The 17539-nt window shown below is 34.7% G+C and overlaps 2 pseudogenes; one reads left to right on the top strand and one right to left on the bottom strand.

The window, feature by feature from the left end:
* LOC128215863 (uncharacterized) overlaps positions 1-3322 on the top strand; it is a 43957-nt pseudogene extending 40635 nt beyond the window's left edge.
* A 189-nt stretch (positions 3323-3511) lies between these two features.
* Positions 3512-6884, bottom strand: LOC128216491 (recQ-like DNA helicase BLM; annotated as a pseudogene).
* Between the last annotated feature and the right edge of the window lie 10655 nt (positions 6885-17539).

The following is a 17539-nucleotide window of genomic DNA, read 5'->3' as shown; positions in this document are numbered from 1 at the left end:
AGGTCAATTTCCCGCTAAATTTGGCGTGAAGACAAAACCACCGCAGTCACCTGAAAAGTAAAAACACGGTCCATTTCCCCGGCTATCCCCAGTATACACCCGGACCGGGGGGGAGGCGTGGTTACAATTGACTTGTGCATTACATCGACGGAGGATTTTTATTAAAATCATTTCAGTTGGAGATTTAGACGAGTTGAAGGTACCATTTGGGGGTGACCAGCTGACACGTGTCCTGCTGCAGGGGGCCAAGTCACTGCGTGCAGGTGCCCATACAGCAACTGAGCGTTTTGATCATCTGCACCCTATCATTTCGGAGCTCTTTCATACTCTCCAAGACTTCTTAGAGGTACATTTTCATAGTGATTATATATTATTCAATAGAAGTTATACTTTTTTTCTTTATGCTTACATATGTGCATTAGTGTTTATTGATAATAGTTTGGTTGTTTCTAAATGCATTAATTGTAGTCTTCATTTTTTATGTTCTAAAACGTGTCATTTAAAGGACAATTATCTTGTCAGTGACATGGTACCTTAACTTGTAATGAAGTTATATTGTCAAGACATGTGAAAACATGTTTATTATTTAATACTTAATAGTGAACCAAAGAACAAATTATTTCTTCATATTTTCCGCCCACAACACAAAGTGAATACAAATCATGACCACTGTCACTTGCGTCTGTAAGTCTGGCCCCTCCTATCTTTGTCATTTATGGTTAGATTTTATAATAATAAGTTACCACCATATTATGAGGAGTTGTTGGACACCAGATCAGGGTCCATACCTTTAAGGTTAAGGAAATAGCAACTACCTAACCTGAGTCAGTTGTGCTTTGTAAGCCTGACTGAGAATGGGTGTGAAGGGGTATTTATCACATTATGTGATATAGTTCCATTATGAAACAAAGTCACATAGGTGAAAAAATTATGAAACAAATTCACATTTGTTATTTATGAAAATTCAAATCAATTTGCAAACGCGGGCTGTTTATAACCAATCTGTATGTTGGCCTTTTTTGCTGCTCTTGTAATAAATTAATTTGCTACCCAGTATTTAACTACATGTATTTCTTTTTCAAGAAAATGGCGAAAAAGTTCCTGAACCTCCAGAGTGGACGCGACCAAGGTACATTGGGTAACATGAAAATTCAGATCCAGAGAACCAATGTCAATGGAAATGTGAAAAGTCGCTATAAGGTAAAAAAAATCAAATCAATTTGTAGGCTTACACATTTAATAAATGCCAAAATAAAATCTGGCTAGGGACATCACTGTTAGTTAACAAGTTCTATTATTTGGTTACCAATGAATGTAAACAATGTTATCAGTTATGCTGAGTTGTTCTTTGTCAGAATATTGTGCAAGATAAATTGGGGTCTGAATACAGGACTGGAGACTCTTAGGTTAAGCTTAGGTTAAGCTTGGTGATCAATACTGAGCATTCACTGGACTCACATGAACCTAGGCTAGGACTGAACCACCCGTCATCAAGGTGAGAAGAAAGTGTGCCAGTCATATAAGTTCACTGGATAGCAAATATTTGTGGAAGCGCAAGTCAGTGTATTTAGTTATAATGTACAAAGTATGAAATGATCTTATTTCAGGCACATGAAGACTTTGTTGTAACGTGTGGGCTGAGTTACTTCTTGTCATACATAATGCACCATTTCAACATGGCTACAATCACAGACAGTCCCAAGCACAACATCATCACTGAAGGGCTATCAAACTGGACAAATGTGAACAAAATGAAGGTCTTCAATACAGTAATGGAGGAGATACTTACTGATCTTTATATTCAATTTGATGTCCAGGGAATGGTTAGTGTTTACAAAGAATACATAGAGACATTTAAGAGGGCTATGGCTCTAATCAAATGGCATCAACCTTTGTTATTAAATTTAAAATTCTAACAACAAGTGACAATATATCATCAAACATGATTTTCAAACTGCTTTTTTCACTAGAGTTATACTGTATTATCTAATACGAATCTGTACTTATTACAGTTATTATTACTATATAAAAGTTCAAATCACTTGGAGATGCCTTCCCTGTGTATGAACAATTAATTACAAATGTATGTTCCCTTTAGTTTGCAGTTATTGTTTAACTTTATATGCATTTCTAAAGTCAGATAGTATGACTCAATTCCAATGGGTTTTTTTAAAAGTTAAACAGATTTCAAAATATGGTCAACTATGGTGTACATTAAGTTGAGTGAAATTTTAAACTTATTTTATTATTTCTATGTTGTAATACAATGTATCTACCAAAACCTTAATACATTTGGTAAGAAAATTGGCAATGTTTGATATAAAAATCTTTTATTATTTTATGAAGTTCAAATTTTCACTCAGATGATTAGATTAGCCCTTTTTAAGTTGATGATTCGGATCAATTTGTTTCTTTTCAGGAACAAGATGACAGTCGTGAAGTTGAAGTCACTATCCAGGAACATGAAACACTGCAATGCTATCAGTATACAGCAAATGTTACAGATGGGAAAAATGTTAACATTCCACTGAACATAAATGGCTGTGACTTAGTTGTTGTGACGAATTTGGAATCTTTGAAGAAAGGATGTTCATTGAAAGTAGTTAATACAGAGATAAATGTTACGTTGAAAACGGTTGAAAAGAATGATGATCTATTGAATTATGTCAAGAATTTTCTTCAATGGTTTTTCATCATTGTACAAATGAAAGATGCAATTCGTGAGGGTGATGTTAAACGGATCAGTATTGTTCTTAAAAACATGATTCCATTTTTTTACAGTCATTCATGGTTGTCCAAATATCTAACAGAATGCATAGATTACATCCTTAAGACAGAGCATACATTGTCTCCATATATGTCACTCAAGGTACAAGCAGGATCTGTTGTAAATCCAAAAGGTAGACCTGGTAAAAACAAGGCTGCAGATATTCAAAAGGAAAATGAAGTCAAATTATTAAAAACACTTATCCGTTCTCTTGGTGCAAACAAAACTGAGAAATCGATAGTTGCAATTACTAAAGCAGCACCGGAAATATTTCGAATAACGGAAAACTTTGAGAGTATGATCAAATTAAAGGCTGTAAAAAGTTCTCAAAAGGCTAAGTCAATGGCGGATGACATACAGATTCTGCTTGGGAAAATAAATCCGTTAGATATTTGGACACGTCACCATGATCGTCAGTTACAACAGAAAGTCCCAAGGTCACCATTTGCTTTTGACAAAGCAGGGTTGATATATATAATTGAGATTACTGTCAAGCTACTGCTCCGAGATTTGCCCGTCAATAACGATGAAGACGAGGAAAATGAAGATGAATAAAATAATTGTTGAAGATTTTTTTCAAATATGTTATTGGCATCTGTTTGCATTTTGTTATTCAACATAAAATGCGTAAGGTTATAATGATGAATTGTTTTCATACAACAATAATCATGTTACTAGACATGAACTTTTAATCATTGAAAATTAACTTTTCACATTTTAGATCAGTTTTTACAAATAGTTTTTGTGCATCATGGTGATAAGTTTATTCTAGTAGACCTCTTGAGAAAACCCTTTTGCAATTAGAACAGCACTTTATACTTTCTCCAGAATACACAACATGATTAAATCCAAAATGTTGAACTAATTGAAGTCTCAGACAAGTTTGCTCATTCTTACAGTAACTGATCATGCTCTGACTCATCCCTTTTCTTGATTTTGAAATATCACTGTTGTTGTAATAAATAATAGCTTCTGCTTGTTGACCCTTACGGCCTGCCCGTCCCATTTCTTGTAAATACTCCTCAAGTGTTGTTGGAGGTCTGCAATGAATTATACGGGTAACAGAGGGAGCATTTAGCCCCATTCCAAGTGCAACTGTTGCCATAACAAGTCGCAGTTTAGGTGTTTCCTTTGTAAGTTCATTCACGAAGTGTCTTTTCATGTCTTGAGTGTAGTCTGTGTGGTATTGTGCAAACATACGGTTTTCTGGTATAGCTTCCCCAGTATACTGTTCCTCTTTGAGGTCATGGGAACATATTGGTAGCAATATCCCAAAGCTTCCAAACTCTCCATACATAATTGTAACAGGAAACTCGACCAGTTTTTCACAAAGCTCCTTAGAAATGGGATTAATTAAACTGTCATATTTTTCATATTTTCTAACATTTGGAGGTCTTGTTAAAACTTCCAAGTAGATGTTTGGTCGGTCTGGGTTTAAAGATATCACGCATTCTGATGAGTACTGTAAACCAGCTGCAAGGTCCTTGATTTTCGTTGGTGTAGCAGTGGCAGTCAGGGCGATATGACCAGCTTTTGGGAAAATGCAGGTCAATTCCCCTAGCCGTTTAAACGATGGTCGAAACTCATCACCCCTGAAATAGTTATGACATCGCTTTAAAACAAAGTCATAGATAGAAATAACCCCATCCAAAACTATATACTGTGTAATAGATATGCACTTACTGTGGTCATTAGATAACAATTTAATATTTATTACTCTTGTCCTGTAAGAATTGCATTATGGTTGGATATTTAATATAATATGGGGAGGTACAATGTGAATATAGGGCTTCTATTAAAAATTTGAAACTGCAAGTATGAACTTCCTGTCAATCAATTTTGGAAGTTTTATACTGAAATGTGGAAGTTTAAGTCCCCTATTACAATATATTTTCAATTATTTTTTAACAAGTATATTAAAAATCAAATCATTTGCAACTCAAAATTCACAGACTGACAGTGTAATCATTAATTTCACTTAAAAACAGTTAAACTGATTGAAATTGTGACCAAACAGTTAAACCGATTGAAATTGTGACCATAAAAGTAGTATTGACAAAATGTTTAGATATTTTGAACTTCCAATTCATGGTAGTTTTGTACTTCCAAAGAATCAATTTTTAAAATTTTAACCCATTACTAGGGAGTAAAATACTCCCAAACTTTCCTTAACTGAAGACCTATCAATAGCATGTCAGTAATGATATTTTTTTGTATTTATTTATTTTTGTATTTGAATATAATATACAGTGTCTGTTTGTTGCACAAAGTAATGTAACTGTCTCTCTTTTTTAAAAAAAAACATTCTAGTTAACTGTTACAAATTAGTTTTTCAAAAACAAATAAAATTTGAGCCTGAAAATTTCATAAGATAATAGCAGTATTCTTTTTCAAAAAAGTGAATAACATAAACTTCAGAAAGATGACTTTTTGCTCCAATCAGACAATATATATTCATGTATCTCGGTTTATTTACATAGAACTTTGTGTTCATACAAGTTCCTACTATTTCATTATCATGGTATTAAATTGCTTCTGTCTCTTACTTTTGTTTCATTTTTTAAATTAATGCTTTGCCACATGACAGACATGTATGAGACTGAAATTCAATAAACAAATACTTATTTATTTGATGTTTTTTTTGCAATTAAAACTTGGTCAATTATTCTTCGTTTCACTGGGAGACTGTGAATTCCTTACTTATGGGCAGAGTTGGACCAGGATTCGAACCTGAGACCTTCTCATGAACATTTTCATATAAACAGTACTGAGAGGCTCCACCAGCTGAGCTATCCAACAAGTGAATTAAGCAAAAACCTTTTGCTAAAACCTAATAAAATGCCAAAGTGGACAAGAATATAGAAAACCCAACTCAGGGACATAATTTGTGAAGGAACATTTCATGAGGCTGAATGCTAAATATCAAGGGTCTAGGACTTGCTTCAGTGAAAACACTTAAAATATATAGTAAATTTTATATGCTTATTGTGATTTTAGTAACAATAAAGCTCTCCTTTATAATCAATAATGTCTGGATGGCGCAGATGTTAAGGATGTCTGCATTCCGATCAAGAGGTCACAGATTTGTAACATGGGTGCTTGTGGTTTCATTTTGATACTCTGTACTGGTTAAAACTAGGAGGCAGACTTAAGTGAGACTCTAAAGATAAGTTTTAAGTCTATAAAATTAAGAAAACAAGTCCCTATAAAATATAAGATTATACCATTCAGACACCATATGAGCCTCATCAACAACAATGGCGCACACACGTTCTTGGTAGGTCCTTGAATGGAGAATTTTCATCATTTCCTTGCTTTGTAAAGCCTCAGGGTGAGCATATATGAGGTTGCTACACCCGTTCTTCAGATCACTAATGGACATTGACGTTGGTAGCCGTACTTTGCCTTCGGCATCCTCTACAATAGAGACAATGATTAGATGACATATTTACCAAATACTGTGTAACAAATTCACTTATAAATAATAGGGAAAAGTGCACTCTCTTTATGCGGTGCTTAAACAAACTCAGCCCAATGACCTTTTGTGTCCTAATTCATGTAATCTGGCTGAGTTGACCCAACACCTATAGTCCATATAAACAGCCGCTTCAGAGCCTTTGACGATTTCTGTGTTGGCAACTCTTCGCTACGTTATAGGGAACACAATAAATATCCAAATGTTAAAATACGTTCCCTATTCGCGGGTTATTGTGGCTACTGCTTCAACCAACCAACACGGTATTATAAACATTAGCATACAATGTATTCTACAGAATGACTCACGGTCTTACCTGCATTAACTATCACATTAAACTTAATTTTGATTTCAATATAAACAAAATAAAACGCCTAAACTTTTATTTACCTTCGTTTGTGTTACCAACTTCATCATCACCATCATCGAATGTGGAAACGACACTTCCATCATAGGAAAGAAAGCACGCAGAAATAACCTTCGACTTTAGGCTGGAAACCTGGTCTTCCATGATCGAATTTAATGGAGTCACAATCACAACTATCATTGGCTCTTGCCTTTGAAGTTTTTCTTGCATTAAACATGGTAATAACTGAAAAATCAAACTTTTCCCGAAATCTGTCGGTAGCACTGCAATAGTATCTCTTAAATTAAAAACATTTTCCAAGCATTGCTTCTGTTCTTCCTTATATTTAAAAAAAAATGTTCATTCTTTGTAGCGAAGAATGTAAACAACTGTCAAACACGGCCATTTTTTAAATTACTACGCGCACTCCTTGCAGCGGACTTAAACGTGCCTCTTTTGAGTATGTAAACCGTCCATATACATCCGAGGTTGTTTTTCAAAAAAAATGGCCGAGGAGTTCCGAATGTATTGTACTTTGATTTTAAGCGGTACCTTATTAATTTCAAGATAGTCCAACTGTTCTTCAGTTGTAAGTTTACTACATAACTGTATATAATTTTGAAAGCTTATCTCCTCTCCAGTTGCATTACTGTCTTCTTCAAACTTCACGACGATGAGTAAAGTTTTTTTTAGAGAAGGCCAAGTCGGCAAAAAAACAACATTGTGCTGAAAAATCGTTTTCCATAAATTATGTTCTTGAAAATTCTACAACTTTATCCCGAATTTGTTCTAAATGGTTGACTGACATCCTTTTTTAAGTCTTCAATTTTGAATTTCAGTCACATAACAATTGACTCGTATCAAGTAGAACAACTTACTGTTCAAATATAAACCTTGACAGTGTATTCTTGCTGTCAAAAATATAAACAGTGTTCAAAATGTAAAAAAAAAAATCAAAATTGCCGCTTTCATTGTATTGTTTTTAATGTTGAATGAATAAGATCGACATATTAGTCTTCACTTGATATAGCATACTAACATGTTCTTAAACTATGTCCGCTGTTGCCTTGAGATTCGAGAAAAGATCAACTATTCAAGGTCGTGACTGCATAATCTTCATTCTTGACAAAAAGTTGCAACATTTCAACTGCAGAGGATTTTTTTCTGTTGGACTATAAATATAATCCCTTGATAACATTATATACCGTTGATACCATAACATTACATTATCTACGTTGATTATACATGTATTACATATATGGGTTGGTAACAAAATACATTCAAAAACATAATCTCACTCATATTTTCGACGTCAGAAATATTCAATCGTATGAAAGTAGAGACACGATTTCACGGTGGAAACAAAACCTCGAAATCTTCGCGATTTGTATTGGACGTTTACGAAATTAATAGTATACTGACGACAAATATCGACGAGAAAATGTTATAAAAACCGAAAAAATCACCGCGAATGTTGGACCTTCTTCCAGACAAATGCATCACAAGTGTGTTAAAATCATCAATGTATGCAAATTTTGGAATTGGTCGATCTCAATAGCTGTAAACTGTTGTTCGTGCCAGGAGAGATAAGACAAGAATCGCTTATGAAGCTTCCTCCTGCAACTCATACAGTAGACTGAGATGTGAAAGATATCTCTCGGGTGTGCGTTTTATTTTCAAGGGAAAAACTATTAAGAGTCAATTGAAATGCAAACGTTAACATAATTTGGCACATAAGGTTTAGACAATCCATTTTTCACTCTAGAGACTACGCTCAGAACGCCGTTTCAATGAATAATGCTTTCCATTCGCAAACCATGCCAAATTCTTCACGTAGAACAGCAAAATTTGCTAAAATGCTAATTTCATAAGCGTTTATGGTCTCTCTGGGAAGACGAGTGGATAATCAGGAATAGAAATGCTCGGAACGAGCCACTTTCCACAAGAACAATGCCCTGAATTGTGACCACTGAATAATTGATGCAATCCTCAAGGTTCTGATAACTACGTTGCAGGGAAAATCTTGAAACAAGATAAAACTGGAACTCCTTGAAGGTGTTTTTGTTCGTAGTATTGGTTTTTAAGTAGGCGTCTTTATGTGTTGTCATAAGTTTCTAAACGTCAGTCAGTATTATGTGTAAATCTATCAACTTTATTACTGTAAATTGTTTAACATACAAAACATGCCATAATAATGAAAATAATCGTTGCACTTGCCATTTCCCGTATTGCATTTTCTTCCCAGACGCCAAATTGGGCTTAAGTTTTCTTAATTTTGAATGCCGACAAAAAATATCGGCAGATATGGATTATATATATCAGACATTAAAGACAGCAAACACGGGGCATACACAAAAACAGGCACGGGACAAACAAGACAAAAACACAAGGCATACACGACTACTAACAAGAGGCACACAATACAACCAAAAAGAGGAAGAATACAATATAACTAATAAGAGTGATACAAAACAACTAATAAGAGTGATACAATACAACTAATAATAGTGATACAATACAACTAATAAGGGTGATACAATAGAACTAATAAGGGTGATACAATACAACTAAAAAAGGCATACAATACAACTAACAAGTGGCATACAATACAACTAACAAGAGGCATACAATACAACTAACAAGAGTGATACAATACAGCAAACAAGAGGCATACAATACAACTAACAAGAGGCATACATTACAACTAACAAGAGTGATACAATACAGCAAACAAGGGCATACAATACAGCAAGAAAGAGGCATACATTACAACTAACAAAAGGCATACATTACAACTAACAAGAGTGATACAATACAGCAAACAGGAGGCATACAATACAGCAAGCAAGAGGCATACAATACAGCAAACAAGAGGCATACAATACCACTAACAAGTGGCATACAATAAAACTAACAAGTGGCATACAATACAGCAAACAAGAGGCATACAATACAACTAACAAGTGGCATACGATACAGCAAACAAGTGGCATACAATACAGCAGACAAGAGGCTTACAATACATCTAACATGTGGCTTACAATACAACTAACAAGAGTGATACAATACAACTAACAAGAGGCATGTAATACAAAAAACAAGTGGCATACAATACAGCAAACAAGAGGCATGCAATACAATTTACAAGAAGCATACACGACAACTAACAAGAGTTCTACAATACAACTAACAAGAGGCATACAATACAACTAACAAGTGGCATACAATACAACTAACAAGAGGCATACAATACAACTTACAAGAGGCATACAATACAGCAAACAAGAGCAAATAATACAACTAATAAGAGTGATACTTTACAGCAAACAAGAGTGGTACATTACAGCAAACAAGAGGCATACAATACAATTAACAAGAGGCATACATTACAACTAACAAGAAGCATACAATACAACTAACAAGAGTGATACAATACAGTAAACAAGAGGCATACAATACAGCAAGAAAAAGGCATACAATACAACTAACAAGTGGCATACAATACAACTAACAAGTGGCATACATTACAGTAAACAAGAGGCATACAATACAACTTACAAGAGGCATACAATACAGCAAACAAGAGGCATACATTACAACTAACAAGAGTGATACATTAAAGCAAACAAGAGTGGTACATTACAGCAAACAAGAGGCATACAATACAATTAACAAATGACATACAATACAACTAACAAGAGTGATACAATACAGCAAGCAAGAGGCATACAATACAACTTACAAGAGGCATACACGACAACTAACAAGAGTGATACAATACAACTAACAAGAGACATTCACGACAACTAACAAGAGTGATACAATACAACTAACAAGAGTGATACAATACAACTAACAAGCGGCATACAATACAACTAACAAGAGTGATACAATACAGCAAACTTGAGACATACAATACAACTTATAATAGGCATACACGACAACTAACAAGCGTAATGCAATACAACTTACAAGAGGCATACAATACGACTATTAAGAGGCATACAAGACAACTAACAAGAGGCATACAATACAGCAAACAAGTGGCATACATTACAACTAACAAGAGTGATACATTACAGCAAACAACAGGCTTACAATAAAAATTATAAGAGGCATACACGACAACTAACAAGAGGCATACAATACAACTTACAACGGGCATACAATACAACTAACAAGTGGCATACAAGACAACTAACAAGAGGCATACAATACAGCGAACAAGTGGCATACATTACAACTAACAAGAGTGATACATTCCATCAAACAAGAGGCATACAATACAACTAACAAGAGTGATACAAAACAACAAACAAGTGGCATACATTACAACTAACAAGAGTGATACATTACAGCAAACAAAAGGCATACAATACTATTAACAAGAGGCATACAATACAACTAACAAGTGGCATACAATACAACTAACAAGAGTGATACAATACAGCAAACAAGATGCATACAATACAGCAAACAAGAGTCATACATTACAACTAAAAAAGGCAAACACGCCAACGAACAAGATTACAGCAAACAAGAGGCATACAATACACCTAAAAAGATGCATACAATACAACTAACAAGAGTGATACAATACAGCAAACAAGATGCATACAATACAACAAACAATAGTCATACATTACAACTAAAAAAGGCAAACACGCCAACGAACAAGATTACAGCAAACAAGAGGCATACAATACACCTAAAAAGATGCATACAATACAACTAACAAGAGTGATACAATACAGCAAACAAGAGACATACAATACATTTAACAAGAGGCATACAATACAACTAACAAGTGGCATACATTACATTTAACAATAGGCATACATTACAGCTAACAAGTGGCATACAATACAACTGACAAGAGGCATACAATGCAACTAACAAGTGGCATACAATATAACTAACAAGAGGCATACATTGCAACTAACATGTGGCATACAATACAGCTAACAAGTGGCATACAATACAACTGACAAGAGGCATACAATACAACTAACACGAGGCATACAACACAACAAAGAAGAGGCATACAAAACAACTAACAAGTGGAATACAATACAACTAACAAGAGTGATTCAATACAACTAACAAGTGTGAATCAATACAACTCACAAGAGGCATACAATAAAACTAACAAGAGGCATACAATACAGCAAACAATATGCATACAATACAGCAAACAAGAGGCATACAATACAGCAAAAAAGAGGTATACAATACTGCAAACAAAAGGCATACAATACACATAACAAGAGGCATCAATACTACAAACAAGAGGCATACAATATAACTAACAAGAGGCATACAAAACATCAAACAAGAGGTATACAATACAACTAACAAGAAGCATACAATACAGCAAACAAGAGGCATACACTATAACTAACAAGAGTGATAAAATACAACTAACAAGAGGCATACAATTCAGCAAAAAAGAGGCATACAATACACCTAACAAGAAGCATACAATACAGCAAACAAGAGGCATACAATACAACTAACAAGAGGCATACAATACAGCAAACAATACAGTAAAATACGATTCAAACGAGCAATGAATACGAAACAAACAATTCAACAAAACGACGCATAGACAACACACACGTGACCTACTAGACAACAACAACGAGACGTAAAAGACAACAAAACACGATTTATATGAGACAACAAATAAGGGACATACAAGACAATGAGGGCCCAATTTGGCATACTATGGCGTCTGGGATAGACGTGAACATCAGAACTGGAGAAGTGATCCCTACGGGCCTTTGATCTCGATAAAACATTATATGATATTTATTTCGAACTACTCTGCTCGTCCATGCGTTGTTGTACAGGAAACGCTGAAATGTGGTTATCTAAAAAGCTGTGTTTAGTAATTTGTCCACACAATAATGTTTCGACTTTTGAATCCTTCAAGGCCAACATGACGTGGCATGTATTGTTTGTTCAATCAATATACATAAAAAATTATATGTGTAAATCGAATTCAATACGGAACGGTTGTATGGTAGTATGTTAATTACTTTGCCTTACCATGAAACAACTTATAATGATTATGTATTTGCAATATGGCTATATGGCTATATATATATATTCTTATATTGTTGGCTTGCCGTGTTTGTAGGTTTGAATGTCTCATGCTTATTGTCAATTATTACTCGTGTTTGTTGTCTGGTACGCTTAATGTTTGTTTTATTGTATGACCCTTGTTTGTTGTCTTGTTTGTCTTGTGTTTGTATTTTTGTCCTGTATGCCCTTTTTGTATTGTATGCCCCGTGTTTGTTGCCTTGTTCTCCTTTTTTGTTTTCTTTTATGTTCCACGTTGATTGTCAGATAGGCTTGGATCATTGAGCTTAAAACAATATCAAGGTAAAAGCAAACTTATGGCTGCAAGGTTTAAAAGATTCATTAAAGATGAAACCAGCCCATTTGCAAAGGCATCCATAACAAGCATAACTATATAAAAGAAAATCAGACCCTCATTTTTTGCATTCCTGAGGTCAGCTGACATCATATTGAATAAACTCGCATAGGTCCTTCTTCAAAATGATATCTTAGTCGTAAAACTTACATTCCGTAAAACCTTGGAACGAACGTTAAATTACAAGTAGAATCGATATGTTTAAAGTTTTTATGATATCTCTATTGAATTTCGGTTCACGCTAAAACGGATTTACGCGCGGAAATTGACGATCTTAAGCCGTGAAACTTATACTGAAACTAGTCCAGGCTCCGATGGAGCGTTTATAATATGTTATGCTGGTGTTTTTAAATATTGGGGCTTGTGTAAAGCTATTTAAGCGTTAATTAGTTAAGTCCTAAACAAACTTTACATTGAACATCGATTGACAGCTTAATTTCATTTCTTATTCAACCAGTGTGTGCTGACTCGTGAAGTGTATGTCTCTCGTTTAGTGTGTGTAAGACATTGGTCAGTGTGCATTTAAAAACACAACATTAATTAGATTTTTACAAAGGCAATAAACTCATTGATTGTGTCTAAAATGTGGCTTGATATCATTTTTGGTACATATAATGAGATAAACAACACATCTGAAGATAGTGCATGCCTTTTATATATAAAAAAGAAACAATGAATATAAATCAACCTTAAAGTCCAGTTTTTGTCAAATTGCTAACTTACCATGAAGACGTCCACACCAAGTTTGTTGTCCCATTTTTGTCTTGTTTGCAGTCTAAAGCAGAACAGCATATTCCAATCTTCAACTTTTACCCGTTTTAACAGCACTACACACATAAATATTTGAGTGATTTAATGCCTCTATGTAAAGCTTATACTATATCATTCCGCAATACCATAAGGTGATTTAAGGCACAACGGTACCAGTCAAATTTAAATTTGCATTAAAATTCAAATCCGATTTTACTCGGCCTCGCTAATGTAGAGAACGTTCAAGTCGGTAATAAGTGTCTATCAAAAGCCATCATATGCGTGCATGATTTGTCCGTTTACATCTGTTTATCGTTTGTATTTTCATAACGTTGCAAATCATAAGTATAAGTATACGGACAACAACACACAAAAACATCAAAATGGACTTTATCTGATTAAGAAACATGTTTTTTGTTCTAAAGAAAATGAAACAAAATTGTATTTATATGCCATGATTGAAAAAGTGTTTCACTCTTCGTTATTCAATATGATACGAGTTCGCAAAATTTTATCGTATATGTAGCAATCACAGGAATACATGTTCAATATTCAAAGCATAGCATCATTTTCTTTTATTTGAACGGCATGCTATCCAAACTGATTCGTTAACTAAATGTTCTTTGGTTTTTGGAAAGCTGAGAAACATCAAGAGTTTCATACGTTTCCGTCATGAAGCAAGACATTCTTATGTATATGCGTTGTGAACGCCTAAGGAGTGGTCATGTTGAAGATGGTCAAAGAATGGCAACACCTTAGTTGATCATACCACTTAGCACAGAGCAGGAGAGCAGAACGTAGAGTCCGTAACTGTTTGGTTAACATCCTTTGAAACAATATTCCGGTACATGAATCAAGATACAGTAATACTAGATCGGGAAACACTCCTACCCACCTGGTGAGCTCATGTTGGGTTGGCTTGCTTGGATTTGACCTACTCGGGCGCCCGCTTTAAAGTTCCGATTAAGCCGAAATTGACACTCATGTTTCCAGGGGTGAGGGGATTCCCACGTCGTGTACCTTTCACGAGCTTTAGATGTTTACAGAAAATATCGCAGAACTTTGTTTGCATATCCATCCAAAAGAGCGTGGTTTGACAAAACGTATCATAAAAGGGTGAACAGGTACCGGAAGTGCGTTGCATTAAGCGGTGTTTGAAGGTGTGCGATGCGCTACGACAAAACTATCTCCTGATGTGTTCCCGGTGAAGATCAAAAGTGCATTAAATGATTACCAAATGCAATTGATATTAATTGAATAATGTCTTGAGGGTTAATTATTTTTCCATTAATTTAAGCGAACTATTTTTCAATAATAACGCCAGACGTTTACAGACTTAATAAAATTGGTAGAATGAAGAATTAAAACACAATGAAAGTGTACGTTCATATTGGATTGAAACACTCTGGCTCCAAAACTGCTAGATTTGTGAATAACGGGAAGTGCTGTATTTCGGAGAATGAGTTAATAAGATAGCAAGGGTTTTCATGAAACCCCCAATGGATTTGAGTTCGTGTATGGAGATTAATCCAAATTAGACCAGAAACATTTTGACAGAAAGATTTTGGATATTTAAGTAGAAATTGGAACAGTTATTTCAGTTTTTATATTTATTTATCTATAATATGTGTTCGCTTAGGTGTGTGTGTGTGTGTGTGCGTGTGTGCGTGTGTGCGTGTGTGCGTGTGTGCGTGTGTGCGAGTGTGCGTGCGTGCGTGCGTGCGTGCGTGCGTGCGTGCATTCGGAATGATTGGACTTGTCACCACAAACAAAATGTATGTTGTTCAAATACGCACAACACATTTACGTTTTCATAGATCGCTTACGTAAATAACGTAATTTAAAAAGCATTTGGACGTAACGAATCTTTTACCCCCCCCCCCGCAACGCACCGCCCCCCCCCCCACCCAATAAAAAAATTAAAACTTTCAATTGTCAATAATTTTGTGGAGTAATGATTCCGACGTTGTTGCAGTCATCTAAATTTTTGCGAAATGGTTCTAACGATTATAATAAATATATTTGAACGATAAATAGCGACACAATGATGCTATTTCAATCAAATGTTTGAACAAGAATCGTTGAAGAGTATAATTATGCTCTTTTTGCAGACATATGCATAACTTCAGAAGTGATTATATTTGTGCGAATGGTTGAAATACGAGTTTGCAACTATTTGATCTCTGAAGTTGCAAAGTTCGATTTGTTTTAAAAGCGATAAAACATGAAACTATTATATAGTTGCTTTGAACACATCGTACAGTAAATAATTAACGTAGTTTTGAGGTTGCTTTTTATTTTAAAAGAAGACATTTTAAAAACAAAAGCTAAGAGACGATTTATACGACTGAATTTGAACTTTGACTAGTAAAATGCATTATCGATTATAAGTGTATGTACTTATTTGTGGACCCATGAGCATTGTGCTATTTTCCTTTTCGTCTATCTATTTATCATAGGGCGCTTGGTCAAAGGCTATATTTTGTAGAACGAATTGACAGATAAAGTCTCGATTTTATGATTTTGTAAGGAAATGTAATAGAATTTTTTTTATATATATACTGCCGCCCATTGACAAAGTATGACACGCTCTCCACATGTATTTGTAATTTTCGCCGGATTTCCCATGCCACAAACGTTTATAGCCTCTCTGGTAAGACGAGCGGATAATTAGAAGTAGAAACCTTGGAATTAGCTTCGCTGATCATCGCTTATATAGTTTTATCAAACATATTTTGTGTGCATTCAAATGTATGTACTCTGTATTTGTCTTGTTTGGCTCATGTTAAGGTACAGTTAGACTTTGATAAAAAATGTTCAAAGTTAAAGAAAACTCAGTGCCGCAATTCTTCTTCCTGTAGCTTTTACGAGACTGATTGCGAGATTTCAATGTTGGTGCAATAAAGCTGTGTGTGTTGTTTTGTGGCGTCTGTGGCTCTCGTTGAGTATGAGTTGTCAATGTGCATTTTAAAGGTCATGCGTTACTAAAAGGGTTTGGCACGCTGCGAGGTTACTATACGACTGTTATATTTTGTATTTGCATTTCTAGTATGTTGCAAACAAGTAATCCTTTGTGTGTTTACGTTTTGATGAAATATTTTATGTACGTGAATTTCATTTTGAGGGCATATTTCTTATGAACAATATATTGCATGGTTTTAATAGACCCTTCTTAATAAGTTCTCATGAATAATGTATGAGCTAACCCAGAACGAGGCTTAGATGGGTCATATGTAAACACAGCTGATAAGTCAACATGGCCAGCTATAGTGATAGAGATGTTAGTCTCATTTCACAAATTGATTTCTCTTTTGTTTAGAGTTATATAAAAGTAAACAAGTTTTCATCTGGTAATAAATCCATAAACAAAGGCTACAAGTTCTACAGTGAAGGATATATTCATGATTTGAAAGGTAAGACCATACGTTTTATTCATATGATTAAAGTACATGTGCATTAACCTAAATTGCCTTTCTCTGTTTACATAGTCCTAGCTGATAACTATCAGGAAATAAACCATATCAAATGGATTTATAGTTTTTCCCACAGTTCTTAATTGATAGGCCAGCTCATTTAGCTAATGATGCTTACAGTTTTTTAGGTTTATTGTCTATAGTAAGGACTCAACCTTTTGTATAACACAATATCAAGCTAGAGCATGTCTCTGAAACAAACATTTATATATAGTTGGTCACTATGAGTCAAACTGACCTGTTGTAAAGATTTCTGAGCTTCTCTCAGATTTTCACATAGTTCTAAAGA

Source organism: Mya arenaria, chromosome 14 (assembly GCF_026914265.1).
Source record: "Mya arenaria isolate MELC-2E11 chromosome 14, ASM2691426v1".
Lineage (NCBI taxonomy): Eukaryota > Metazoa > Mollusca > Bivalvia > Myida > Myidae > Mya > Mya arenaria.
This window is presented reverse-complemented; position numbering and strand designations above follow the sequence as displayed.